Genomic DNA, 25,095 nt, shown 5'->3' with positions numbered 1-25,095 from the left:
GCCTCCCCCGACGTGGTGACTGTCCAAGAGAGTGTTTACGTGAAACCTTTCTTTAAAGAAGGTTGCAAAGGACGCACTGTCCATTGGGGGGCGGGGGCTCTTCCCCCAGCGAGATTCCCCACAACAAGTGCCACAAAACTCTGGGCAGAGCAGATATTGTCCTTTCTGTCATGTTAAAAACAGGACCACGGGCCCAAGATGGAGTCACCTGTGCTAAGCCCAATCGCCACACCGAGACCTAGACTTACCAGTTACAGTGTTAGCATGTCGCAGAAATGGAATCTTAAACCAGTCAGCGAGAAATCCCTGGGTCAGCACGAGGTAGGTAACCTGCCTGATAGACGCCCGTCATCCCATAAAGGAACGGGACTCTGCCTGAACCAGCCTGTGTTATGCCAGTATAACGTCCTCCTTCCCAGGCCCTTCTGCCTATAAGAGTCTCATTCTGCACGGCTCCCTGGAGCTCCTTTCTCTCTACTACAGAGGATGCTGCCCCGGGCTTGAAAGGTTGAATAAAGTCAGTAAGATCTTCACAATTGGCCCAGTAAATTTTGTTTTTTAACAATCACAACTCCTGGGAGGCCTCTCAAAGTCACCTACTGGGTATACCTTGGAGGGAAATCGCCTTGCTTCTTTACCCTAAAAAAGGCTATTTGCAATTGACCCCGACGTGATTTGAACACGCAACCTTCTGATCTGGAGTCAGACGCGCTACCGTTGCGCCACGAGGCCACGGGGAAAGGGCCCTTTATCTGCCAAATTAGGATTTAAATAATCCTGTCTCCTCTCCTCCAGATTCTAAAGATTTTCTTCTGTTGATGGGTGGATTGGATCAGCTTTCTCCCCACTATCCACAGCTTGGCTAATGCCTTGCCAAGAAAGTAAAGGAATTGACCACATTAAATATTAATACAAAAACCCAAATGCTCCCTTCTCAGGAAAACTCAGTGCTTTCTCAGGCTCAGTCTTTGCAACTCTTCAGAATTCTCCTGTTTTGAGAACTCTCCTGTGCTTACTATTTAGATCCGCAGTGAAACAGGCATCACGATGGCAAAAAACTTGCCAAAACTGCTTTACCCGTCATTCACGAGACTTCTCCCTCTTCTGAAACAGACTCCTGGCCCCGCACCGGCCCGCCTCCCTGCCTTTCTCAGCACCCGCCAGGCCCACCCCCGACCTGCTGAAAAGCTGCTGGGTCTCAAAAGCCCAGCGTAAACCACATCACTTCTGGAAATGCTCCCGGCTCCGGCTCCTCTCCGTCAGAATGTGCGGCCTTCTGGTCTGTATAGTTTGTACATGAGCAACAACTCAAATCCGGTGGCTGTTTCGCGAGCTCTTCCCACTTTTTAGTAGCCTGTGCTTGACCTTCCTGCGGTGAGTCTCAAAACGCGGTCCCCTGAAGCAGAGCATCAGTTTCAGCTAGGAACTTGCTAGAAAGGCACATCTTTGTCCATGCCCCAGAACTACCGAAGCGGGGACTCTGGGGATGGGCCCCTGCCGCCTGTGTGCCAACAAGTTCTCCAGGCGATTGTGTTTCGGGGGAAAGGCGGAAAATCACTGCTCCGGCCTGGAGATCACCTACTTTCCTCTCTCAAGAAAATAAACTTCCTGTCCCCTTCCAGGATGGAGGATGGACAATGTCTGAGCCAGCAGGGGCCGCCACAGCTAAGTGCCACAGATTGGGTGCTTTAAGCCACGGATTTATTTTCTGGCATTTCCAGGGACTACGAACCCAAGATCGACCCTGTCAGCAGGCCTACTGATGGCTGTCTTCTCCCGGTATCTTCACTGGGTCTTTCCTCTGTCGTGTCTGTGTCCTAATCTCTTTTTAGAAGGACACCAGTCCCGTTGCATCAGGGCCCACCCATATGACCTTCCCCTGCTTTGTCTAGGTCTTAAGAAGCCCTACCTCCAGATACAGTAACATCCTGAGGGGCTGGGGGTTAGGCCTTCAACATTGTGAAGGGGGGCCGGTGGGACACACAGCTCTGCCCCTGACTTGGAAGTTTCCAGATGGAAGCCCCTGCTGACAATTCCTGAGCCCCGCCCTGGGGTGCCAGGATGGAGGGTGCACGGGTAAATGCGACTGCCTCTTTGCTTCTCCCACACTATTTGCTTAGGCCCCCGCTTTCTGGAGTCTGACAACCTCCCTCGGCCTTCCAGATGGCAAGATCTTGTGGCCGTTATCTCCTGTCCCCAACTTGTCCCATTGGAACTTCTATTTTGGAGTTGTTCCGAGAGGGATTCGCGCAGTGCGCAGAAATGAATTCTTGTGTTTATCCCACCATCTCTCCCTGCCACGGTGGTCCCAGGGCACGGGGAGCAATCGGGTTTGGTCTTTGCCTCTCCCGGCTCAGCCCCGCGCCCACGGTCCCCTCAGGGCTGTGGCCTCTGCTCCCAGGTGCCGTCCAAATATAAAGCACTGTCTGTTGGTTATTGTCGCTTCACCCTCCTCTCCTCCGCAGTTATCTTGCTGGAAACTTGACAACATTTCTGACCCCGCGGCCCAACTTGTTTCCCCCACTAGACTGTAAGATTTCTGTTTTTGTCCTCGAGATTTTATTTAAATCCCAGTTAGTTAACATACAGAGTGATATTGGTTTCAGGGGCAGAATTCAGGGGTTTATCACTTACACCACCCAGTTCTCCTCCCAACAAGTGCCCTGCTGATGACCGTCACCTAGTTCACCCACCCCCCCACCCACCTCCCTCCATCAACCTCTGGATGGTTCCCTACAGTCAGGAGTCCAGACTGTCAGACTTCTGAGGCCTCGGAAACGCCTTGCTTTGCAATAATGATTTCACGATGTTGCAGTCACAGCGCCAAGATTATTTTCCTTCCCCAAAAGTTCCCCACACACCCCCTCGTGCCGCAGGAGGACCACGTGGCCTAATGGATAAGGCGTCTGACTTCGGATCAGAAGATTGAGGGTTCGAATCCCTTCGTGGTTGCTGCGGGGCTCACTTATTACACTCCAGGCCCTTCCTGCTACTTGCTGCTGTTTTCTCGGTTCAGTCCGTGAACAGATTCTTCTCCTTCTGACGCTAACATAGTTTTACCCCCCACCCCCTCCTCCCAGGTCTCCTCCACACCCCCGCCTCCGTTTGTGACCCCGCTGCCCTCCCCGCGAGTGACTGGCCCTCGATGTCGCTCACCCCCTCTTCTGGCCGGCAGCTGCCCCCGGGAGCTTCTCGGAAACGTGGACCTTGCCGGCCCGTCCCCGACCCTCTCGGCGGGGCTTCCGTCTGGGAGCCCGGGTTCCAGCCCGGCTGCAGGGGGCGCTCCCCGGCCCCCCGCGCCCGCTCGGCGCCCCGCCCCAGACCCCGCCCCGCGCTGCTGAGCGCCCGCCCACCTGCACCCCCGGGAACGCGGGAAAGCGAGGCGGCCCTGGGCACCCCAGGAAAGACCGGAGGCTGGGGAAGGCAGGAAAGAGGTCACGCTCGACGGCAGCCTCTAACAAATGTAGGCAAGGGGTAGGATTAGAAGACCCGCCACCGTCCGCAATCCCCAGAGAAGTAAGAGACTCAGCAAAGAGCATTAAGGATCTTAAAACCTTAACAGGGTTAGCGGGAAACAGCACGCGCGTGGTGGTAAAGGCCCACCCCCAAGGTTTCCTGCTAATTGCAAAGGAGAAGAAAGCTCGGAGGGGACCGCTCCGGCTTCCCTGTCAGTTGGAGGCCCCGACAAATGCCTCTGGATGGGAACTAGGTACTCGAATCAAAACGATCTAATCCATCACTGCGATTTAACTTCTGGTTTAGAGAGCAGGGAGGAATAAATTAAAAGTTGCCTTGGGAGACAGGGAGACAGAGTCAGAATGTGAGACGTTTTAGAAGATAACCGGCTTGGATTTTTTTTTTTTTTAAGTCAATGTCAGAACAGTAACAGCAACAGGAAGTTGGGATGCTGTTCCAAACAGAAAGGGACTAAGGAAATGTCGCAAATCAAAGGCAGAGGCTCAGCACCGAGAACCCGCACCTTGTGAGGACGAGCAGAAGCTTCCTCGCTTCAGGACTTCCCGGGCTCCCTGGACAGCGTGGCCGGAAAGGAAGCTGAGAAGGTCAGATAGCTCCCATGACGAGGGCCTCTTCTGCCGTTTGTGCCCTTTTTATAGGCCACAAAGTACCTTTTAAGACTTTAAAGGAGGGAAGGGACACAGTCAGATTTGCACGCTCAGGTAAAGACATCGATCGGTGGTGACCCAGCCCGACCTACGCCATCTGCCCCAAACTGCGTCTCTGGTGTTCTCTCTCACCGCTGCCCCTCCCTGGGCCCCTCCAAAATGCAATGTTCCAGCCAGACAGAACTTTCTTCAGTTTCTCTCCTATTCTGCGAGGTTTAGGTCTAGAACACCACGCACCTTTCCAATTTGGCCAGCTCCCACACATCCTTCAGATCTGAGCTCGAATATGATTCATTCCACATATATTCATTGATTACCCATTTACCCGTTCAGAGGTAACAAAGGCAGAACCGGAAACTGTCTTCATGCAACTCGGAGTCTAATGAGTGACCCTCCAGGCAACCACCCAAGGTGGCCACCTCTGGGACCTAGCACTGCTCCAATAGGCCACGTGGCTCCCTGGACCTCTCACTTGCCATACCCAATTGTAAATGTTCACTTCTACCATTGTTTACTCTAGAAAGCCCTCAAAGGAGGGGCTATATTTTTCCTGCTCTCCATTGAATGAGCAGCACCTAGCAGAATGCATGACACGTGATTGTGCTCAAAATAAAATTTTTCAAAGAATGAAGAAATGAACCCATTCAGAGACAAGAGCCTGGAGGCCAAAATACTGCTAAGAAGTTGTTGCAATCACTCCTATGAAAAACTGTAAGAAGCTGATCTAAGAAAAAGGGCCTGTGGCTCGGGAGGAAGAGCCAGATTTGAGAAAAAAAAAATTAGGAGGTGGAACTGAAGGCTTGATAATCTACGGGCTGTGGGGAGAGAGTAGAGAAAGGAAGAAAGTTAGGGGGAGTTCTAAGTCTTTGGCTTTGGCTCGCATAAAATCTGGGTTGTTGAAGGAGGTTCGAGTTTGCAGAGAAAGGGTAGAGCATTCATTTTGGGACATAGTGCTTTTGAGATGCCCATGCACGTGCAAAAAGAAATTACCAAGCCGGCATATATTATGAAGCCCAGAAGAAAGGTCTGGGCTGGAGATCATTTTCAGCACATGAGCATGGATTATCAGTCATGTTTTATCCTTCTTGTGTTCACAGAATGGAGCTGTTGATGAAGTACAGAATCTCCTATTTGCACACTAATACACCCACGCTCCTACACATACAGATAAGATTGTGATAATAATCGTTGTGTAGTTTCAGAAATGCGGCGATCCTGGGGATCTGTTCCTGCTCTGACGGTGATCTTTGCAAATACGTTTTAACTATCATCCACAGAGTATCAGATACAGTTGTTCTCCCCCTTGGGAGAGAAGGCCCCACGCAGTGAAGCAGATTTGACTGCCAGAAATATTTTCTCCTTCCCTATCCCATTCAACAACATTCCGTCAGCCGCTTTAAAATATTTTGAAAAATAAACGTTAAAAAAAAATTTTTTTAATACAATATTTTGAGCTTTACCAAGGCACAAGAGACAGGTTTCCCTATGGAACATTTTGATGGGTCCCCTTTCTTGAATTTGAACGGGATGGTTACAATAGCAGCTGACGATTTATTGAGCCCTTGCTGTATTCCAGGCACTGGGTTCGGCGCGTGAAGACATGGGGTGTCTGTGACGACATCTTTGTCCGGTGATTCGCTGAGAATTAATGTCCTACTGCGGCAAAAATACGAGGATTTTTAAAGGATTATTCGAAGGCAATTCTTTACAGAGGATTATCGCCACAAATCGCTGATTTGCATTCTAGAAAACGCCCAAAAAGCATTCTCAGGTGGCCACGTGCTGGAACGCAGGTTGGGTGAGACTTCGCTGGTGTCATTAGAGGGGATCGTTTGTTTCGTCCTCTTGTGTTACTAAATCCTGAAGTAGCCTAGAATACATGATCTATCGTAACATGGCGGAAGTGGAAAAAAGCGTCCCAGGAGCTGTAGTCGTGGCCGAGTGGTTAAGGCGATGGACTAGAAATCCATTGGGGTCCCCCCGCGCAGGTTCGAATCCTGCCGACTACGACGGGCGAGTTTTATATATTTGCTCTTGTATTTGATCTTCAATTACAGCCGACTTTTAAAACCATTAAACATCCGTTCAGACGTTTGCAAGTTACATCAAAATGGAGGAATTCTCACTGACCGCGAAGGAATCCTATTGGATGAGTGAACTAAAACAAAAGAGCCAATAGAACGCTTTCGTTTGAATTCTGAGGTTTCGGGCTTGGAAATCCTGGTGATAGGGACAAAGGAAGTTGGAAGAGAAGATTCCACACATTCATATTTAGAGCGACCTAGTAAGTCTACCACCACCTTTTTCTCTAAGTGTAAATCCCGCTCGCGTGTGTGGGGGCCAGTGGCGCAATGGATAACGCGTCTGACTACGGATCAGAAGATTCCAGGTTCGACTCCTGGCTGGCTCGCCATTTTGGTTAGCCACCTCCCCTTTGGAGGTTCACAATCTCCATCTTCCTTAGGCCGATGTAATTGTATATATAAATATTTTTAAGCCCTTTTAAAATTGTCTTTTGTAATGTGATTTGACACAAAATAACAAAAATGCTAATAAGACACGCCTCAACTGTAGTTCATATTCTGCTTTTGCAGATGTCAATTTTCTTCACATCACATCGTTCAATGGTTTTCAAAATCGACCAGTCCTCCCATGAGATGATCAACACCAAATAGAAGGAAGACCTTTCAAAGGCATCGAAGTTTCACAAAAAAGAGTATTTCTAAATACCAATTCTTTTCCTCTCTCTCTCTCTTCTCTCTCTTTTTTCAAGATTTAATTTTTTAAGAGCAGTTTTCGATTCACAGCAACACTGAGAGGACGGTACCCACGCATGCCTTCACACGTGCACAGCCTCCCCTGTTACTTACATCCCCCACCAGCGGGGGGTCATTTGTTACAACTGAGGAACCTACTTTGATACATCACAATCACTCAAAGTTCATAGCGGACGTTACAGTTCACCCTTGGTGTTATACATTCTGCGGGTTTGGACAGATGTGTAATGACGCGGATCCATCATTACAGAACCGCGCAGAGTATTTTTCACGCCCCTCCCCCATCCTCTGCGCTCTCTGCCTATTCATCACCCCCCCGCCCCCCCCCCCACGCCCGGGCCACCACTGATCGTTCAGCGTCTTCGTTGTTTAGACTTTTTTCACAATGTCATACAGTTGGGATCATATCATGTGTAGCCTTTCCGCTTGGCTTCTTTAACCTAGTAACAGGCATTTAAGTTTTCTCCGTGTCTTCTCGTGGCTTGGTATCTCATTTCTTTTTCATGCTGCGCAATCTTCCACTGTCTGAAGGTCCCACAATTTATGCATTCCACTCACCTCCGGAAGGGCATCTTGGTGGCTTCCAATTTTGGCAATTACGAGTAAGCTGCTACAAACATCTGTGTTCATGTTTCCGTGTGGACATATATGTCGACTCCTTTGGGCAAATGACAAGGAGGGCAGTTGCTGGATGGTATGGTAAGAGCATGTGTCGTTTTATAAGGAACTACCAAACCCTCTGCCACAGTGGCTGTGCCATTTTGCCTTCCCTTCAGCAATGAAGGAGAGTTCCTGTTGTCCCACATCACTGCCAGCATTTGATGTCAGTGTTCTGGACTTTGGACATTTTAAGAGGTGATTTTTAATTTTCATTTCTCTCATGACGTGTGATGCAGAGCACCTTTTCATATGTTTTTTAAAAAGGGCCTTAACAGACATCACCGAACATACAGACGGCAGATGGGAAATTTTGTTAGGTTTTTATTTCTATCCTCCTTTCTACATGCATAGAATTTAAAGAGTCAGACATCGCACTCGATTTGAAACAAGAATTAACAATCTCTTCTTTCCCTCTCGCTGAGCTAAAGATTGCTTTGGGACGAAAAGGACTGTACTTAGCAGAGGATGGTTTCGATCCATCGACCTCTGGGTTATGGGCCCAGCACGCTCCCGCTGCGCCACTCTGCTCCGGGGATGTCCCTCTTCATAATTAACCTTCAGTTTCTGTCTGGTTTGCCCCTTCCTCCCGCTGCCCCTGCGATCTGTACAATTGGAAACTGGGTTCTCTTTTTTCTCTCTAGAGTAGTAATGATTTGTCTTTTGTAATTCACTAGCCCTGGGCCTGAACTAACGCCCAACAGAAGGGTGAAGAAGAAATGGAAAAGCTTATTGTGGGTATGCTTCTCCGGGGCACAAAGGCGTGATCCGCTGTGACATCTGATATTGTGTACCGTGTGAATGTGTACGTTAGGTCTGGAACAGAATGCCTGCCTGTATCCCACTGGCGTGTCTTAAAGCCATTCTAAGTTATACAAAATAATAGACTCTGATGAAGGAAACGTGCTTGCACTTTCCCCTGTGCTGTGGTGTGATGGTTCATAATCTTGGGGGCGTGGGGGGCGGACGGAAGTCTTGAGCCCCAGGTGAGAGGAAAACGCACATTCCCGCACATATACTTTACATTGACTTTCAGAGGGTTCGCGGAACTTCCAGCCCCGAAGACTTTCTCTGAATTGGTGCTTCACTCCCTACAGACTCAATCTGACAAACAAAAACGTTCAGGTTTTCTCGCCTCTGGAAAGGAATTGACCTCTCCTGTGCCTCGCAGTGGTAGGGAATCGCAGAGAGCCAAGGACGGACGGCCTGGCGATGCGACCGCCCCGGTCTGGAAAGGCTGGCCACATGTGTGGAGCGGGTGAGCTAAGGTCGCCTACTAGAACCGGTCCTCTGGGAACACCTGCTAAGCTTGCGAAGGTTGGAGGGACCTACAGACGAAGAGATGGGTCCGCCAGCACGGAAGTGAGCGTGTGGAGAGAAGGCAGGGAGGGTTGGGAATATTAACGGACGAGCCGCTGAAAAGTGAAATCGAGAACGTTTGCAGTGGGTCTCTATGGGCCCCCGGATGCAGTAACAACATCGTACGTTCCTGCGTATGCTCGCCTTTTATTTACATTTTGGAGGTATTTTAAGGAGGGGATCCAAGGCCGGAGAAAGCTGAGAAGGCACCTTCCTACACCCCCATCCGTCTCCCTTCTCAGACCAGAGCCTCCCCCAGAGACTAAAACTACTGACCCCGACGTGATTTGAACACGCAACCTTCTGATCTGGAGTCAGACGCGCTACCGTTGCGCCACGAGGTCCCCGAGGGGCCGCGGGGTTTCTTTACCTGTCAACCTGATCCGTGGAATCGATTTTTCCGCACCCGGTGGGTGAGGACCGCGCGGGTGGAACGCGGGCCCTCCAATCACTCCCCGACTCTGCGTCCCAGTTGCTTCTACTTGACGGGCCTTCCTTCTCTATTTCACTCCTGGTTTTCTCCATCTTTATAAAAACAAACAAACAAACAAACACGTTTGCGAGAGTTTTGTTGTTTTTGTCTTTTTTAGAAATATGGCTATAGAAGGTCGGTCGCTCCGGACAGGAGTGGGGGGGAGACAGCGAAGAAAAATAGTGTTCCCCACCCCCGCCCGCCCCCCGACCCCCCGCCCCCCGCGCAAGTCAGAGGGGCAACCAAGGCGGGCTTGGGATCTGTTTCCCGAGTTGCTCGTAGGTTCCCGCGGTGTTTCGGGGAGGGGGCGCGGAGGCTGACGCGGGGCGGCCCGCGGGGACCCGAGCCGCACCTGCCCGCGGACCACGGCGTCCCCGCCCCCACCCCGCGCCCCCCGTTCTCCTGCGCGGCGGGGAGACGCGATTGCTTTCCCGCTGCCAGGGGTCCTTCAGGGTCTCTCACTGGGTCTCAAACTGCCCCCGAAAAAGAGCAAGAACTCTCTTCCGGTGTGAGCGAGTAGGCCATTCTGGCGCCGGGGGTTGGCTGGTGAAAGCACCTGTCTTGAAAGTTGGAGACCCCGCTTGTGCATCTCAGGGAACGTTTTCTGCAGACCTGAAATCACGCAGACCATCTATCTCCGCAAAGAGCGAGAGGTGTCTCTGAACTCCTAGAAAAGGACATGCGGGAAAGCGATCCCCATACCTTTCTCTGGAAATTAGGGTTTCCCTTTCTTAATCTTGAAAAATGGGTCCAGCGCCCGGGGTTCGGGAGTTGTAAAGGACCATGGATACAGGACTGAAGGACCTTGCAGGTAGCGGTGCACCCTTGGTAGGTTATGTCCAGGTACAGTCACTCCGTGGGGTGGGGGGACGAGATTAGGGACCTGGGTGAGGGATATGCTGGAGCCCGCCTCATTGGGAGGTGAGGTGAACCAGGCTTTCAGAAAACAAACCTCCAAAGGTTCGGTAGAAGCTGAGGCCACTTAGGAAAAGAAATGGGGGTACAGGTGCGCTGCTGGCAGAGAATTCAGTGTGGCCATAGTCGACTGAAAGTTAAAAGTGATGCTTTCCTCCCCTACCTATACAATGGGGATAATGTTAGTAGTGCCTGCCTCCTAGGCTGGTGTTGATAAATGCAATGTGCTCGAAACGGGCGTATATATTCACATACGTTTAGAACGACGCCTACCGGACAGCAGGAGCTCTCAGGAAAGGTTAGTGTAGGAGACGCCGGTTGGCTCAGCGACAAGAGCACGTGACTCTTGATCTAGGGGTTGTGAGTTTGAACCCCACGGTCGGTGCAGGGGATATTTTAAGAGTAGATAAACTTTAAAGAAGTAGATGGTACTGTGATTACTACCCCTATGAAGTTTGCACGCTCACAGCCTGCTTTGCCGGAGACTGGAGGTAAAATTCACACGTGTCAACTGCTACTTTCCTCCACAGATTTGGAGTTCCGGGTCATCACACAGAATTAAATGCATTGGCTTATTTCGGGTGTTAAAAATACTCCTTTTAAAGAAAAAAAATAAGTAAAATCACGGGGGGGGGGGGGGGAAGTAACACTGTTATCATCCCAAGTTAGGGCACAAATCAGTCGGGGCTGCAGATGAGCTGTGAACTAAGGTCAACTCAGACCGGCGCCTGAAATTTATGAATGTCTGTTTCTTATTTATTTTTGGCAGCTGAGACTTAAAACTCAGTGACACACTTCAGCTCATAGAAGTTTCCTCATTCGTGTATTTTAGTTCGTATTTAATGCGAACTAGACAGCTGATTTCTGTCTGGTTGTTTATAATCCATTTTTTGCTAATATTGGAGGAATTCAGGATCATATTTTAAAATTAAATTGTTATCCATTCTCCCTAGCAAGTTCCCAGAGCTCCAAGCTGCTTCTCCCTCTTGCCTTGTTTTGCTGCCTGGGCAGCCTTTTCTTTCCCAAAGCGGGAGGCCCACGATCCCAGGCCTTATAGTCCTGATTTTGCTAATTACCTTCTTCCGACGTGAGGCTCAGGCAAGAGAGTTTTCAGGGCCCCTCAAAGCTGCAGGCTTAGCATCGAATCACCCTTACTGTTTGTTATGATCCTGAAGCATGGTTCTGATAGCTGGCTTTGTCTTTGTGTCCATGTTTTCTGTTTTTTCCTAGTATCTGGTCCAGAAACTTGGATCTAGTCCTGAAGATCTAAGGAAAGGGACTCCAGGAATAAACCCTTTGGTTCTTGCCAGGCCCCTCCTCCACATGGTCTCCTGCCCTGCCCCCCATCCCCTACCTGCTGGCAGTTCCCCTCGGAATCAGTACTTATCTGGGTCTCCAAACGTCTTTGTTCCCCTCACACATCTCATTACTGAGGACTTGACACTCTCCTTACCAAGACACATTGCTGAAATCTTCATGGAACCACCTCACCTCCGTGGGGTCGTCTCCCCTCCCCCAGGCTGGGTTCTCTCCTGATTCCTGCAGGGGGCCACCCTCTGAGTCTCCCCTCCCCACCCTACTAGGTAGGCCAGGATTCAGACTGCCTCTGCAATGCCAACATAAATTTGTGTTTAAGGGGTAGACGACGGGGGTCAAGTGTCATTAAAGTGTGTTTGAAACCTAAGGAAAAGATTCACACCCATTATGGTGGTTATTACCGAAAAAGAAAAAAGTGTTGGCAAGATATGGACAAATTGGGGGGCGCCTGGGTGGCGCAGTCGGTTAAGCCTCCGACTTCAGCCAGGTCACGATCTCGCGGTCCGTGAGTTCGAGCCCCGCGTCAGGCTCTGGGCTGATGGCTCGGAGCCTGGAGCCTGTTTCCGATTCTGTGTCTCCCTCTCTCTCTGCCCCTCCCCCGTTCATGCTCTGTCTCTCTCTGTCCCAAAAATAAATAAAAAACGTTGAAAGATATGGACAAATTGGAACTCTTACGCATTGCTGGTGGGAGTGTAAAATGATACAACCCCGTGGAAAACAATGTTGTGGGTCCTTGAAAAATGAAACCTAGAATTACAATCTGACCCAGGAATTTCACTTCTAGGTATATCGGCAAAAGGGTTGGAAGTAGGGACTCGGGCAGCTACATGATACAGCCGGTGACATTGTATCATACTATATGACTCCCCTTACCCGAGGAATAGCCTAGAACAGTCAACTTCAGAGACAAAAAGTAGAATGGTGGTCAGCAAGGGCTAAGAGGGAAGGGGGCAGAGTTCTTACTCAATGGGGACAGCTTTGGTTTAAGATGATGAAAAAGTTCTGGAGATAGAGGCTGGTGATGGTCTCACTGAATTGCCACTGAATTTACACTTCAAAACTGTTAAAAATGGCAGATTCTTGTTTTGTTTTGTTTTGTTTTTAAGGTTTATTCATTTTTCAGAGACAGAGAGAGACAGAGCATGGTGGGGGCGGGGGGGAAGGGCAGAGAGAAAGGGAGACACAGAATCTAACGCAGGCTCCGGGCTCTGAGCTGTCAGCACGAGCCCCACCCCGGGTTTGAACCCACAGACCGTGAAGTCAGATGCCTAACTGACTGAGCCACCCAGGCACCCCCAAAATGGCAGATTCTTATTAAGCAAGCTGAACAGAATGGATTAGAAGAGGGATCAGAGAAAATGAAAGGCCAGACTTGCTGTGGCTGGCAAGCATCCAGGCAGCTTGTGACCCCCTCCAGCCCTCGAGGACCTCCTTTATTGCTTTACCACCAGAGCCTAGCTCTGGGTCACTTTTGCAATTACCTCCCAGAGCATATGGCCTGCTGACGCACATCCTAGGGGGCTCACGACTGACCTTCTACTTGGCAGGAGTAAATAACTTAACCTTAGCAGCAGCTGGCCCCTCAAGGTGCTTAAAACTGCTGCCAGATTCCTTAGAGACTTCCGCTATCTTTAGCCCCCAGCCCCCAACACCTTCCAGCCGCTTCTCACCAACACAGGTGCCGCTCTTTCCGTCCACCGGTCCCGTCCCCGTGCTTTCATAAAGGCGCTGTTTTGCACTGAAACCATCTCAAGAATTCTTCCTTGACCGTTGGCTCCCCAGCCCCAGGTGACATCAAGAGTAGACAGGATAGATGATAGATAGATAAGCAAATTCAAATATAAAAGGACAAAAAAAGAGTGTACAGTATCTATAAATTTGATTGTGTGTCCCAAGTTATAATATAAAAGGTATTTCTCACTGTGCGTCACAGTACAAAAAAAAAAAAACAAAACAAAACAAAAACAAAAACAAAAACCTGTGAGATTATGTGAGATCGAAGACATAGGAACCAGGGGGCAGAACGACAGGATGGAGGGACGCTCCTCAGGGTTCCCTCCAGGTGTGGACCTGTCCTGTGGAGGCCCAGGGGACCCACCGACCCCCGCGCCAGGAAGCGGAGGGAAGAGAGGATCTGCGTGGTTGCTCGCTGAGAAACCAGGGCACAAGGTTGGGGAGGCGGAGGGCACTCACCCACCGGTGACTCCTCGCCGCCCCTGGACAGGTCAGAAGTCTTCATCCCCAAAGTGAGATTCTGTTCCGAGGAAACAGGGAGCCCCCAGATTAAGTCCTGAGCGTGTGGCCCACAGCGTTCAAACCTGTTCACGGCTCTCCTAATTCTATTATTGTGGTAGGGTCCGCTCCCCAAGGAGAGAGAAGAAAGGGCAGAAAACTTCAAGGTAACCTGGCTATGCGCCTCCGTGCAACATCCCTCGTGACCTTGTAAGCTGAGACCACTTACTCAGACTAGGTGTTTGTGTGTGTTACCATATATGGGACACCAAGAAATAAAAAATGTATTAAAAACTATGCCACGTGACCTTGGGCGCTCGAACCCAACTAAGCGGGGCCAGCGCGAATAAAGCTGCTTCCTGGAAATTAAAAAGCTTCGGTGTCTCGACTCTCTGTGCGGGAATCCTGCTACCTTATAACGTTCTTACGGGCAAAACCCAAACTCTTCGGTCCTGGGGATGCCCTGGGGTTCCCGCCCGGCCACCTCCGGGACCAGAGGTGGTCTTGGCGGAGAGGTGGTTTGTTCCCCGCGCAGGGCGCGTGCAGACACGCGTGGCGGCCACTAGGGGGCGGAGAAGCCTGCCGATGAGCGGGGGGGGGGGGGGGGGGCTGGAGGAGAGGAGGGGGGAGGAGGGCCGGGCGGGGGAGGGGGGAGGGGGACCCTGCAGGGGCCAGAGTTGGGGGGGGAGGGGAGAAAGAGCGCAGGAGGTCGGCCGAAAGGAACGACCGAGGTGGACAGAGCAAGGGAAGGGGAAAGCAGGTTATTGCAGGGAAATCATAACTCTCTGGATGGCAGTTAGGAAACTTCGCATCTGTTAACAAAAATTCAGCTAAGTACATTTGAAGATCGAATTGGCTCTAGTAAGCGATTCACGAATCGGGCAGCATCCCGTCCAGCAGGTAGAGGGGGAGCTCTGAGAGGCTGTGTGAAATGGGAGGCTTTTCCAGGAGGGAGGTGGGGCCAGGCGGTTATTAGCAAAAGAAAAGGAAAGGTTGCTTCGCGCAAAGTCACCTTCTGTTAGGCGAGGGGGGTGGCGGATGGAGAGGCCCCTGTAGCAGATTACCTCGTTAGTGGAGACCAGAAAATTCCTAAGTGACCAGTTAAGACTGCTTGTCTGCGGGAGGTTGAAACCAGTTTCAGGCTAGGGATAAAGAAAGCCCTGGTTTGGTGACTCCGCCCAAGTGTCTCCACTTGGGGTCTGTAGTTTCCTTGTTGCCACATTTAACAACGTGTTCTAGATACTGTCTCATTTTTTCCTAACGCTTTTATTTTCAGCCTGAAATATTGTGGATTAAAACCAGGAAGCCTGCTCTATCCATGAGGAGGCACATTTTCGGGGTGAGGATGTCAAGAGTGCTAGACCTTCCCAGTATTTTACAGTTTTATTAAATCCATGTCTGTGGTTATTCTGGACAACATGCCAAGGGTGCAGTCCTCCTGTCGGAGCTCAGACACGGAGACAAAAGGCTAGAGCAGGGCTCCAGACCTTACGGATCGTCTGGTCTCCTGGAGTCGGCGCTAGTGAGAGGGAGAGAAAATAGACTAGGAACGTGCGTAGCGAGGACGGTGACCCATATGTTATGCGGAAAAAAATAAACATGGAAGAGAGATAAAGGCAGGGGAGGAGGGAGTGATCAGGAAGGATTCCGAGCAGTCTCTTCATCTGTAAAATGAGAACAGCAGCGCCACCTCAAGGTTCCGATGAGGAACAAATGAGTTAGCATAGGCCTTAGCGAGCGCTCCATTAAGTGTGAACAATAAAAAAAGAAATTGAGAGAGACAGGGAGTTTATTACTATAATCATGACATTTGGGGCTATACTGTTTCAGAGACTGGATTAATATTTTAGCTTCACAGAGCAGAGCTACAACAAAAGATGGGAAAAAGGTACGAGGATTTTGCACTGTAGGGGAAAAAGCTTTCTCACAATTAGCCTTGTTCCTTTTGTAAGGTAATGAGCTGCCAATCTGGGGGGGGGAGGGGTTGGGGGGGGTTAAGCAGAGATCTGATGCCTGCCGGTGAAGGATGTACTTGAGAGGATTTCTGCATTTTGTGGGCATCTCAGGTGGCCAAGGTTTAGAATTCTTTTCAAATATCAAACTTTATGGTTCAACTTAAAATTTACCCAGAAATTAATCTGACCTGTATTGAATGATGCCCAGTGACTCAACAAATCCTTTTTGAATTCTTCGGCTGGTCATTTTTGGAGATTAAGCATGGAGTTTCACCGTATAGCGGAAAAACACCTGCTATGTTACATCATGGTCACAGCCAGCTGGTGGCATAATGCATTGTGCATTCCTTCCATAAAGTCAAAAATATTCCTTGAAAATGTTTTCCTTTGTGTGATAACATCTACCACCTAAATGATTGTCCACTGTTTTCTCTATTGTCATGCAGAATCAAAACAGCATAGCAGTTTCAAGCAGAAACTTTGGGATGAGACATCTGGCTTTAGATCTGAGACCCTGTTCCTCTGTCTGTGAGGAGAGCAGCTTATTTCGTGGCTCTGAGCTTCAGATGTCTCTTCCGTAGAATGAACTCACCATGTACTATTTAACAGTGGTGTTTTGCTGGTCAGAGTGGCTGAAATTAACAACTCAGGAAACAAGAAATGCTGGCGAGGTTGTGGAGAAAGGGAACCCTTTTACACTGTTGGTGGGAATGCAAACTGGTGCAGCCGCTCTGGAAAACAGTGTGGAGGTTCCTCAAAAAATGAAAACTAGATCAACCCTGTGACCCAGCAATAGCCCTGCTAGGAATTTATCCAAGGGATACAGGAGTGCTGATGCAGAGGGGCAATTGTACCCCAGTGTTTATAGCCATGCTTTCAACAATAGCCAAATTATGGAAAGAGCCCAAATGTCCATCAACTGATGCATGGATAAGGAAGATATGGTTTATATACACAATGGAATACTACCCGGCAATGAGAAAGAATGAAATCCTGCCATTTGCAGCAACGTGGATGGAACTGGAGGGTATTCTGCTAAGTGAAATAGGCCAGCCAAAGACAGATATCCTATGTTTTCACTCATATGTGGATCTTGAGAAACTTAACAGAAGACCATGGGGGAAGGGAAGGGGAAAAAATAGTTACAAACAGAGAAGGAGGGAGACAAACCATAAGAGACTCTTAAATACAGAGAACAAACTGAGGGTTGTTGGGGGGGTGGGGGGAGAAAGGAAAATGTGTTATGGCATTGAGGGCACCTGTTGGGATGAGAACTGGGTGTCGTATGTAAGCAATGATCCATGGGAATCTACTCCTGAAGCCAAGAGCACACTGTGTACACTTTATGTTAGCCAACTTGGCAGTAAATTATACTTTAAAAATTAAAAAATAAAAGTGGTGTTTTAAGGATTACATGCAATAATGCATCTATAAAACAGTAGCATAGTGCCTGTGAAAGAGTAAGCAGCAATTAGCAGTTAATAAAGCTAGTTTTCGTCCCTACTCTTACACACCATTGAATGTGACACACATTTAATGGCAATGACCGGACCTTGTTTGGACCCTGATTTGAACAAACCAATTGTAAAAATACATTTTTGAGACAATTGGGGAAACTTATATATGACTGGGTTTAGATCACTCAAGGAAACTACAGTAGACTTAATTTTTATTAGGCAAGAAAAAAGTCCTTAACTATTTTTTTTTTAAACTTTTTTTTTGATGTTTATTTATTTTTGAGGGAGAGAGGCAGAGTGTGAGCAGGAGGGGTGGCCGGGGGAAGCAGAGAGAGGGAGACATAGAATCCGAAGCACGCTCCTGGCTCAGAGCAGTCAGCACAGAATCCGACGACGCAGGGCTCGAACCCACGGACTGCAAGATCATGACCGGGCCTCGAGATCACGACCTGAGCCAAAGTCAGACACTTAACCGACTGAGCCACCCAGGCGCCCCACAAGTCCTTAACTACTAAAGATTTATCCTTATGGATAAAATCGCATAGTGTGTGGGGAGAAAAATGAGGGCAGAGAGATGAATACTTTCCATTCTAGCAGAACATTAAGGTTGCTGAAGCCGGGGACGGACGGCTGAGGGATCCCTTATACAATTCTTTCTACTTCTGTGTATGTTTGAAAATTTCCTTGATAAAAAAATTTTTTTAAGATGCTGAAAAAAATGGCAGGAGAACCTTCCCAGTACTCTGCTGAATTATAAAATGGCAGGGCACAAATCATGAAGTGCTCATTTGGGAAGAAAAATGCATTCCTTCATCGTTCCATTGCACAAATAGTTACCAAGCACCTGCAATATACCAGGCACTGTTCAAAGTGCCAGAGAAAGAGGTGGCCCAAGACCAACACAGAGTTCACACTGCACAATGACAATGAACAAGTAAACAAAACCTATGAAGGAAATAAAACAGTGGCGGCAGCCGGGGACTGAGGATGATTTGCACTCAGGGAACATTTGGCGACATACAGAGACATTACTGATTATTAATGGGGGAGGGGGGCTACTGGCACCTAGAGAGGAGGGTCCAGGGATGTTGCTAAACGTCCTACAGTGCACGGGACAGCTCCCCACTGTCCGGTTCAAAATGTCGACAGTGCTGATTGAGAAACCCTCCAGCAAGATGGGGCGTCAGGAGTAGCTCATCTGAGGAGGTGACGGTTGAGCTGAGACCTGACAGAGGAGGAGTAAGCCAAGTACAGAGCTGAGAGGAGAGTGTGCAGGCAGAGGGGGCAGAGTCCTTGGAGCAGGAAAGCCTTCAGTGGAAAAGGAATAGAGAGAAGGCCTTGGAAGGGGTGTGGCCGAAGAGAAAGTGGGGGGCAGACCACAGAGGGCGCCCCCCACCCCTGGGTCCGGGAGCCTAATGCACGCACCAACCTCACTGAAAATGCCAAGTCTCCCGGCCCCTGGGAGCTCAGTAGGTTGAACGTCCAACTTCAGCTCAGGTCATGATCTCACGGTTCATGAGTTCGGGCCCAGCATCGGGCTCTGTGCCGACAGCTCGGAGCCTGGAGACTGCTTCCATTCTGTGTCTCTGGCTCTCTCTGCCCCTCCCCTGCTCACACTCTGTCTCTGGCTTTCTCTCAAAAATAAATAAGCATTAAAAAAAGAATTTTTTTTTTTAATGCTAAGTCTCAAGCCCCACCCCAGATTTACTGAGTCACTCTGCATTTTAATAAGGTCCCCACCCAGGCCACTGAGATCCGTATTTCAGTGAGGGAGGCATGCTGTGGAGAATGGCAAGGGATTTGGATCTTATTTAAGCTGCAAGTGTTGCTGAATGAACTGGGGAGAGCCCGGACCCTGGAGCCTTGACCCAGCCAGACCTGAAGGGGTCACCAAAGGTTCTTGGTCTTGTCTTGTCATGAGAAGGCATTCAAGGACAGACACATAGCACAGCGGAGAGGTGACACAAGCAGGAAAGTTTACTAAAGTGAAAAGTGCACTCTCATGATAAGGGAGCGGGTGAGCTAGAGAGAGAGAGAGAGAGGGAGCTTAGCACCCTGGGGGTTGGGGTTTCTACCTTTTTTTTAACAGTTGTTAACTAGGGGGTAGAATATAACTTAGAGCAGGAAGCAGGATTTAGGGGGTTTTCCTCCTCACTTGCTTGGGGGCTTCCTGTCCTGGTGCCACGATCTGGGGCCATCTGGTGTGATGGGGCTTCTCAGGGAGTGAGGCCTGGACGGGCCTCTGACCCTCCCTGCAGCTGGGCACAGCCTCCTCCATGCTGGCCTCCGGGCATCCTGTCAGTAACTAACTGCCCACTCTAACACAAGAACCCCTGGGGGATCTGGGGGGAGCCTGCCATGTCGAACCTCCCTCTCCTGTGATGTGTGGGTACCTGGGGCCAAGTGCGGAGGAGGGAGACTGTTCAAAAAACGGAGATGGAAATGCAGGCTTGGACCACGTGGTAACCGCAGAATCACAGAATGTAAATCAGGTTTATTTGGTAGTAGCCCCGACAGGACTTGCTGGTGGGCTCGATGCTGGCGGTATGAGGACAGGAGGAGCAGGGATGACTTTCCAGAGTTGGTTTGAGAGGATGGCCCAGTGGCCGGCGACGAGAATAGTGATTCGACTGTGTTTCCTTTGGTGGTGGGATTGGGGGGGGGGGGGGAGGCATGCGTGTGCGCGTGTGTGCGCTTACGTGTGCATGCGTGTGCGCACGTGCTTGTGTGTGCCCGCATGCATGCATATGTGTGCATGTCCATGCACGTGCGTGCTTGCGTGTGCACGTGCTTGCATGTGTGTGCCTGCGTGCACACGTGTGCATGCAAGTGCTTGCGTGTGTGCATGCGTGCATGCATTGGTTAGCGCATGCTGCTTCTGCAGACAGGGCTGTGCTGCACAGGCCCCTGACCCCAGGTCCCCGCTCCAGGCGGGTGTCTGTGCGGTGCCCTGCTCATTACCTCTGGGCCTGGCCAGCGGAAGGTGGGGGAAATGCTCCAGGGCTCCGAATGTGCTTTCGGGGTGTGGCGTGGCTCCCTAGCTCTGGCACCTGCCGGGACGGGGGACACCCGAGTCCTGTAGGTCCTGCTGTCAGAATAAAGAGACCTCTAAGCTGACCGGAGTTCCACGTCCAGCCTGGAGTCCAACCCAGTCGGCCACACGCAGGCCAGCTGTACCCCAGACACCTGCACACCCACGGAAGAGAAGATAAATGTTGACATAATCGCCCGAGATGTTCGGTGTTTATCTGAGGCATCCTAACAATAGAAACCTGTCTGGGGGCGCCTGGGTGGCTCAGCCGGTTAAGCGTCTAAGCATCGGACTCTTGATTTTGGCTCAGGTCATGATCTCTGGGTTCATGAATGCGAGCCCTGTCGGAGCCTGTTTGGGATTCTCTCTTTCCCCCTCTCTGCCCTTCCCCCGTTTGCGAGCGTGTTCTCACTCTCTCTCTCTCTCTCTCTCTCTCTCTCTCTCAAAATAAGTAAATTAGCTTTAAAAATCTTAAAAACAAAACCAAGAGAAACCTGTCTAATATGCATACACCCACTATAGAGTAAATATTATTGCCATTATTTTTTATATATATAATGGTAAATCCTTGCCATTGATCAGGTGGGGGACTAGTTTGTCCATGTCTGAGGTTCCTATTTTGTGAATCTGAGCAGCTGAATCATCTTGCTGAACGTGAAGTTGGGGGGTGGGGACCTGAGGAGAGAGGGTCCTTGCTCTTCCCGCCCCAGGGAAAGCCTGGAAAACAGGCTTAACTCCAGGGCCTGATTTGGATGAAGGATAATCCCAGGGCTGAGAAGACTCCCTAGCACCTGAAACTATATCTCGAACCTGCTCACTATTGCCTGAAATCTATTTCATGAGGGAGATAGCCTTTTATCCAAGAATTAGAAATCACAGGTTGCAAATGCAATGTAAAAGAAATTTCAAATGCGATATAAAAGAGCAGATGAGTTTTTAAGGTAGATAATGATCCTCTCTCTCTCTCTCTCTCATCTCTGTTTTTATTCAACCATCGGTTTGGGCACAAACCCTGTCTTTCAGGCACTGACTCCATTTTCCCTCAAGTATGCAAATGTGAAATAGAAGAGACTTTGCCTCACAGAAGTCTGTCTGATAAGGGATAGGGTTAAAAAGTCAGCAGGCCCTGGGCATCTGAAACTCAGTACCCAGAGGAGACTGGATATCCCGAAGTCAAACTTCTCAAATTCCACAAATTGGCCTCGGGGACAGTCTATTTTTAAAACAGAAATAGGGTCTAAAATTATGTGCTCCATTCAATGAATCGATGAGCCTTTTCTTTTCTCTCTCTTTTTTTTTAAATGTTTTAATGTTTATCTTTAAGAGAGAGAGAGAGAGAGAGTGTGAGCGGGGGAGGGGCAGAGAGAGAGGGAGACACAGAATCCCAAGTAGGCTCCAGGCTCTGAGCTGTCAGCACAGAGCCGGACGCGGGGCCAGAACCCAATGGCCGTTAGATCATGACCTTAGATCATGACCCGAGCAGAAGTCAGATGCTTAACCGACTGAGCCACCAAGGCGCCCCCACCTCCCATGAGCCTTTTCAAGTGTTCTGACTCTGCCAGCTAGAAATTACCATCCTTGGGGCTGAGACCAACATTTCTGGAGAGCACCCCTCTTTGGGTTAACACTAGCCCCCCAAATAAACAAACAAAAATAGAAGCAGAAGAGACAGTCTGCAAGATTTCTTTGCTCTCGCCACAGCAGATCATTGGAAAGTGGGGCTTGTGGTTTTAGGCGTGCTCTGAATAACAGCTTTCCCCACGGAAGCTGAGAAACCTGTCCATCAAAATTCATGGGTTTTCCTCCCACAGAATGGAGTTGTCGCTGGTAATTGGCCATCTGGCCTGGGAATACGTTTCCCAGCACCCCTTGCTTCTAAGTGGGTCCACGGACTGATTCTCACCGAGGGAACATGGGTGGAGGTGAGGTGTGTTACCTCTGGGCCAAAGCCACTTTCTCTCTTCTTCTCTCTGGCCACATGTGAAGGACTCTGCTGTCAGGGATGGGGACTCACAGATGAAAGGAGTCACACAACAAAACCTACCTGCCAACCAGGGGCAACCGTGCTGACAATGATGTGAGCAAGACGTTAATGACTGTTGAATTAAGCCCCTGATATTTTGGAATATATTTGTTACAGCGACTAACGATATTCGAAGCAGTATATATATATACATACATGTATATATACATATATGTATATGTACATATATACATGTATATATATACACACATATATGTACATATATATACATATACACATGTGTATATATATATGTACATATATATGTATATATATATTATACCTTCCGTGTTCTAGAATACATAGAAATAGCAACGGTTCCTCAGGGAGGTAGGATTTCCAAAAGTTTCCTCACTTTCCCGGCTTGGTACATCCCTCTTTAAATAGCCCCCAACCCAGAGGCTCCTGGCTGACTCAGTGGGTAGAGCATGTGACCCTTGATCTCAAGGTTGTGAGTTCAAGCCCGACGTTGGGCATGGCGCTTAGCTAAAAAAAAAAAAAAAATCTAAAAACATCAGAAAGATTTGGCAAATTCATATTATAATCAACGTGCCTGGGCCAAGAACACACACATGACCTTACCAACAGGCAGGGGCTCTGGTATGTTAGTTACCCAGTATCTGGGGGGCAGAAATGCACCTTTGGGGGCCCTTACCTGAAGTTTAGCATCTAGTTCAGAAATCAAGCTGCTTCTCTGGGTCAAACTAGTGGGGGATTCTCCAGAAGGTTTCATTCTTATCGGTACGATTTCCAACATCAAAGCTTTTGGTAGAATGTGAAAGTTAAAGACAGTTTCCCAGTGACAAAGCAGGAAGCGCCCAGAGGAGGGGGCTGTTTTGGGCTTTGCAGGGGCAGAGTGACTTTGGAGGAAACAGTACTTCCTGTTAACTAGGCAGTTGGCTTCAACAAACCTGTCTGTTAGCCTGGCCGGAGGCCTGGAAGGGCAGATTTCCACATTCCAAGCTACTTCATACTTTCTCACTCCCCTGTTATTGTATCTCTGAACTCCGTCGTTCCTCACTCGTTCACAAGGGGGTTGTGGGGCCCAAGTCGTCGGGACAGGTCCTCAAGAGCATCTAGTCCCTTCTTGTGATGTCAGTGGAGAAGGGAGCGCTTCTCCCAGCAGGTGTCAAAGACTGGACAGAAGGCATCCCAAGGGGCAGTCCCCGAGGCCCCCCGCTCACAAAAGCCTATTGGAGGCATTCCTGACTCTTACTGGGAAAGGCCAGGCACCTAGGGCCAGACTGGCGACAAGGCTGGGAATGGCCAGGCATTTAGGAGCCAAGGATGCCCAGATAAACACAACCCACTGATCATTTTAGAGCATAAACTGCGAGATACTCCTACACGTATTTCAAGTACAGTGTCGGTGCCTTGAGCATTTCAGAACTGTGTTCTACTTGACAGGGGTGCTGAAGTCATGGGGGGTGGAATGCATTGATGTCTGCAACTTACTTTAAAAGGCACGAAACAAACAAACAAACAAAAAAGAAAGAAAAAACAGGACCGGAAATAAATAAATAGTGGGGCACCTGGGTGGTGGAGTCCATTAACCATCCAACTCTTGACCAGGATCTCACAGGTTCGAGCCCCACATCAGGCTCTGCGCTGACAGCACGGAGCCTACTTGGGATTCTCTCTCTCTCCGAATTTCTCTTTGCTTTCTCTCTCTCTCTCTCTCTCTTTCTCTCTCTCTCTCTCTCTCTCAAAATAAATAAATAGACATTTACAATTTTTTTTTTAATAGAAAGAAAGAAATACGAATGAAGAGGAGGATGAACAGGATAGATTATAACAAAGTAAGCAACCGTCCAGAGCTGGTCTGGCCGCTCGGACACACCATCTCGGCACGTGGCCCCCAGGGCTCCTGCTCATTTTTCTGTGGGACCTGGGGACAAATGCGGAGTTCCTGTTCCAGATGCACCCGAAAGCTCCACCAACACCACCCCCCCCCCCCCCCGCCACCTCAGCTGGTCACGAGTAGGAAGCCTGCGCTGCCTTCCCACTTTGTTTCTGCAACACCTTTGAGCCCTCTCTCGGATCAAAGGCCCCCCAAGACACCTCTGCGTTGGAGAAGTGGTTTCCGACGCCTCAAACCCAGTCTCAGCAAGAGGGTGTCAGAGAAAACGTGGCCTGGAGTCTGGGCTCGTGTTAGGGAATTTGGGGGAGGGTTCAGGGAGGGGATGCTGTCAGGGAGGTGGGGCAGGGGCGGTCCTGCAGGTGGGCATCTTCATAAATCCTGTCTGGGGGAAGGCTGCATCTCAGTGAGGCTAAAGCTGTCACTGGAGGAGGGGCAGCGGTCTCTCAAAGCCAGGACAGGAGGATGGCTGGGCCTGGCTGCGGTGTGGAACAGCATTCACGGTTTTCTCCGTGTTCGTACGCAGTTGTCGCGCGGTCTCGTTTTTGGCTGGATCCGTCACAGTGATAACGTCTGATGTCGATGTTCCCTGAAATCGCTTATGGCCATCAGGACACTGAGTCCGGGCCGATGTCCAAGGGTTGCATTTCTCCTCAGGGTGCCCTCTGGGCCTGTGGCTTCTGGCTGGGTTTGGTCAATGGGGAGCCAGGGCAGAAGATGGAAGAAGGGGAGAGGAGGGAGCACTGTGGGCGTACTATCTCCCTGGGCTCTGTCCCTGCAGGGCCACTGCTCGCTGGCCACACTCCCCTCCACAGCTCACGGCTCCTCTTAAGAGACCCCTGCCTGCACGACCGCCTTCTTTTAGGTCTCCAAAACGGCCTCTCTGCCTCCTCCCCTTTGGGTTAGGGGTGGGTGGTA

The 25,095-nt window shown here is 49.7% G+C and overlaps 6 non-coding genes across 6 annotated transcripts; 3 read left to right on the top strand and 3 right to left on the bottom strand.

Moving 5' to 3' along the window:
• Positions 1-660: 660 nt before the first annotated feature.
• Positions 661-732, bottom strand: TRNAW-CCA (transfer RNA tryptophan (anticodon CCA)). The gene has a single exon. It is a non-coding gene; the product is annotated as a tRNA-Trp (tRNA).
• Positions 733-2,879: 2,147 nt separating this feature from the next.
• TRNAR-UCG (transfer RNA arginine (anticodon UCG)) lies at positions 2,880-2,952 on the top strand. The gene has a single exon. It is a non-coding gene; the product is annotated as a tRNA-Arg (tRNA).
• A 3,099-nt stretch (positions 2,953-6,051) lies between these two features.
• On the top strand, positions 6,052-6,133 carry TRNAS-AGA (transfer RNA serine (anticodon AGA)). Its single transcript has one exon. It is a non-coding gene; the product is annotated as a tRNA-Ser (tRNA).
• A 328-nt stretch (positions 6,134-6,461) lies between these two features.
• Positions 6,462-6,534, top strand: TRNAR-ACG (transfer RNA arginine (anticodon ACG)). Its single transcript has one exon. It is a non-coding gene; the product is annotated as a tRNA-Arg (tRNA).
• Positions 6,535-8,017: 1,483 nt separating this feature from the next.
• On the bottom strand, positions 8,018-8,089 carry TRNAM-CAU (transfer RNA methionine (anticodon CAU)). Its single transcript has one exon. It is a non-coding gene; the product is annotated as a tRNA-Met (tRNA).
• Positions 8,090-9,189: 1,100 nt separating this feature from the next.
• On the bottom strand, positions 9,190-9,261 carry TRNAW-CCA (transfer RNA tryptophan (anticodon CCA)). The gene has a single exon. It is a non-coding gene; the product is annotated as a tRNA-Trp (tRNA).
• Between the last annotated feature and the right edge of the window lie 15,834 nt (positions 9,262-25,095).

Source organism: Panthera pardus, unplaced genomic scaffold (assembly GCF_024362965.1).
Source record: "Panthera pardus isolate Hobbes unplaced genomic scaffold, ASM2436296v1 HiC_scaffold_17, whole genome shotgun sequence".
In the NCBI taxonomy this organism is placed as follows: Eukaryota; Metazoa; Chordata; class Mammalia; order Carnivora; family Felidae; genus Panthera; species Panthera pardus.
This window is presented reverse-complemented; position numbering and strand designations above follow the sequence as displayed.